The sequence below is a fragment of the Cryptomeria japonica genome, unplaced genomic scaffold, assembly GCF_030272615.1.
Source record: "Cryptomeria japonica unplaced genomic scaffold, Sugi_1.0 HiC_scaffold_157, whole genome shotgun sequence".
Taxonomy (NCBI): domain Eukaryota; kingdom Viridiplantae; phylum Streptophyta; class Pinopsida; order Cupressales; family Cupressaceae; genus Cryptomeria; species Cryptomeria japonica.
The window spans coordinates 193,831-197,500 of NW_026728979.1; positions in this window are offsets into that span (position 1 = coordinate 193,831).

The window sequence follows — 3,670 nt, forward strand, 5'->3', positions numbered from 1 at the left end:
TGCTTGGACCATTCCGAGGCGGCCCTGAAGCCTCTTCCGTCTAGCCGTTGGGTCCTTCTCGCCGCATCCCTCGCCTCGCACCCCGATTGCTATGCGGTGAGGCTCCTCGGCCGCCTCGGAACTATCTGTGTATCGGACGCGTCGCGGGATAAGGGGTTGTCACTGGTAGTCGCCCCAAGCGCGTTCGATGCTTGGACCATTCCGAGGCGGCCCTGAAGCCTCTTCCGTCTAGCCGTTGGGTCCTTCTCGCCGCATCCCTCGCCTCGCACCCCGATTGCTATGCGGTGAGGCTCCTCGGCCGCCTTGGAACTATCTGTGTATCGGACGCGTCGCGGGATAAGGGGTTGTCACTGGTAGTCGCCCCAAGCGCGTCCGATGCTTGGACCATTCCGAGGCGGACCCGAAGCCTCTTCCGTCTAGCCGTTGGGTCCTTCTCGCCGCATCCTTCGCCTCGCACCCCGATTGCTATGCGGTGAGGCTCCTCGGCCGCCTCGGAACTATCTGTGTATCGGACGCGTCGCGGGATAAGGGGTTGTCACTGGTAGTCGCCCCAAGCGCGTCCGATGCTTGGACCATTCCGAGGCGGACCCGAAGCCTCTTCCGTCTAGCCGTTGGGTCCTTCTCGCCGCATCCCTCGCCTCGCACCCCGATTGCTATGCGGTGAGGCTCCTCGGCCGCCTTGGAACTATCTGTGTATCGGACGCGTCGCGGGATAAGGGGTTGTCACTGGTAGTCGCCCCAAGCGCGTCCGATGCTTGGACCATTCCGAGGCGGACCCGAAGCCTCTTCCGTCTAGCCGTTGGGTCCTTCTCGCCGCATCCCTCGCCTCGCACCCCGATTGCTATGCGGTGAGGCTCCTCGGCCGCCTTGGAACTATCTGTGTATCGGACGCGTCGCGGGATAAGGGGTTGTCACTGGTAGTCGCCCCAAGCGCGTCCGATGCTTGGACCATTCCGAGGCGGACCCGAAGCCTCTTCCGTCTAGCCGTTGGGTCCTTCTCGCCGCATCCCTCGCCTCGCACCCCGATTGCTATGCGGTGAGGCTCCTCGGCCGCCTTGGAACTATCTGTGTATCGGACGCGTCGCGGGATAAGGGGTTGTCACTGGTAGTCGCCCCAAGCGCGTCCGATGCTTGGACCATTCCGAGGCGGCCCCGAAGCCTCTTCCGTCTAGCCGTTGGGTCCTTCTCGCCGCATCCCTCGCCTCGCACCCCGATTGCTATGCGGTGAGGCTCCTCGGCCGCCTTGGAACTATCTGTGTATCGGACGCGTCGCGGGATAAGGGGTTGTCACTGGTAGTCGCCCCAAGCGCGTCCGATGCTTGGACCATTCCGAGGCGGCCCCGAAGCCTCTTCCGTGTAGCCGTTGGGTCCTTCTCGCCGCATCCCTCGCCTCGCACCCCGATTGCTATGCGGTGAGGCTCCTCGGCCGCCTTGGAACTATCTGTGTATCGGACGCGTCGCGGGATAAGGGGTTGTCACTGGTAGTCGCCCCAAGCGCGTCCGATGCTTGGACCATTCCGAGGCGGACCTGAAGCCTCTTCCCTCTAGCCGTTGGGGCTTTCTCGCCGCATCCCTCGCCTCGCACCCTGATTGCTATGCTGTGAGGCTCCTCGGCCGCCTTGGAACTATCTGTGTATCGGACGCATCGCGGGATAAGGGGTTGGCAGTGGTAGTCGCCCCAAGCGCATCCGATGCTTGGACCATTCCGAGGCGGCCCTGCAGCCTCTTCCGTCTAGCCGTTGGGGCCATCTCGCCGCATCCCCCACCTCGCACCACGATTGCTATGCGGTGAGGCTCCTTGGCCGCCTCGGAACTATCTGTGTATCGGACGCATCGCGGGATAAGGGGTTGTCACTGGTAGTCGCCCCAAGCGCGTCCGATGCTTGGACTATTTCGAGGCGGCCCTGCAGCCTCTTCCGTCTAGCCGTTGGGGCCATCTCGCTGCATCCCCCACCTCCTCGGCCGCCTCGGAACTATCTGTGTATCGGACGCATCGCGGGATAAGGGGTTGGCAGTGGTAGTCGCCCCAAGCGCGTCCGATGCTTGGACTATTCCGAGGCAGCCCTGCAGCCTCTTCCGTCTAGCCTTTGGGGCCATCTCGCCGCATCCCTCGCCTCGCACCCCGATTGCTATGCGGTGAGGCTCCTCGGCCGCCTGGGAACTATCTTCGTATCGGACGCATCGCGGGATAAGGGGTTGTCACTGGTAGTCGCCCCAAGCGCGTCCGATGCTTGGACTATTCCGAGGCGGCCCTGTGGCCTCTTCCGTCTAGCCGTTGGGGCCATCTCGCCGCATCCCCCACCTCGCACCCCGATTGCTATGCGGTGAGGCTTTTCGGCCGCCTTGGAACTATCTTCGTATCGGACGCATCGCGGGATAAGGGGTTGTCACTGGTAGTGGCCCCAAGCGCGTCCGATGCTTGGACTATTCCGAGGCGGCCCTGCAGCCTCTTCCGTCTAGCCGTTGGGGCCATCTCGCCGCATCCCCCACCTCGCACCCCGATTGCTATGCGGTGAGGCTCCTCGGCCGCCTTGGAACTATCTTCGTATCGGACGCATCGCGGGATAAGGGGTTGTCACTGGTAGTCGCCCCAAGCGCGTCCGATGCTTGGACTATTCCGACGCGGCCCTGTGGCCTCTTCCGTCTAGCCGTTGGGGCCATCTCGCCGCATCCCCCACCTCGCACCCCGATTGCTATGCGGTGAGGCTCCTCGGCCGCCTTGGAACCATCTTCGTATCGGACGCATCGCGGGATAGGGGGCTGTCACTGGTAGTCGCCCCAAGCGTGTCCGATGCTTGGACCATTCCTAGGCGGCCCTGAAGCCTCTTCCGTCTAGCCGTTGGGGCCTTCCCGCCCCATCCCTCGCCTCGCACCCCCGATTGCTATGCGGTGAGGCTCCTCGGCCGCCTTGGAACCATCTGTGTATCGGACGCATCGCGGGATAAGGGGTTGGCACTGGCAGTCGCCCCAAGCGCGTCCGATGCTTGGACCATTCCGAGGTGGCCCTGAAGCCTCTTCCGTCTAGCCGTTGGGGCCTTCCCGCCCCATCCCTCGCCTCGCACCCCGATTGATATGCGGTGAGGCTCCTCGGCCGCCTTGGAACTATCTGTGTATCGGACGCATCGCGGGATAAGGGGTTGGCACTGGTAGTCGTCCCAATCGCATCCGATGCTTGGACCATTCCGAGGCGGCCCTGCAGCCTCTTCCGTTTAGCCGTCGGGGCCTTCCCGCCGCATCCCTCGCCTCGCATCCCGATTCCTATGCGGTGAGTCTTCTCGGCCGCCGCGGAACTATACCTGTTATTGCTACTGCATCCTTCGGCTGGTAACCTCCTCTGCCGCCTTGGAACGTTCTCTTTGTCGGACGCGTCGCGGGATAAGGGGTTGGCACTGGTAGTCGCCCCAAGCGCGCCCGATGCATAGACCGCTCCGAGTCGACCTTGCTTTCAGCCTCTCACATGCATAGACCTCTCTGAGTCGACCCTGCAGCCTCTCACGTTTAGCCTTTGGAATCTCGCCTCACAACATGATTGCTATCCTTGATGCATCCCTTGCCTCGAGCCCTGATTGCTTTCTTGGCTGCATCCCTCCTCTCCTCACAGCCCGGTTGTCATCACTGCTTCATCCGTCGCTTCATGCATTCTGGCTGCTGGGCCCTTCCCACCGCACAC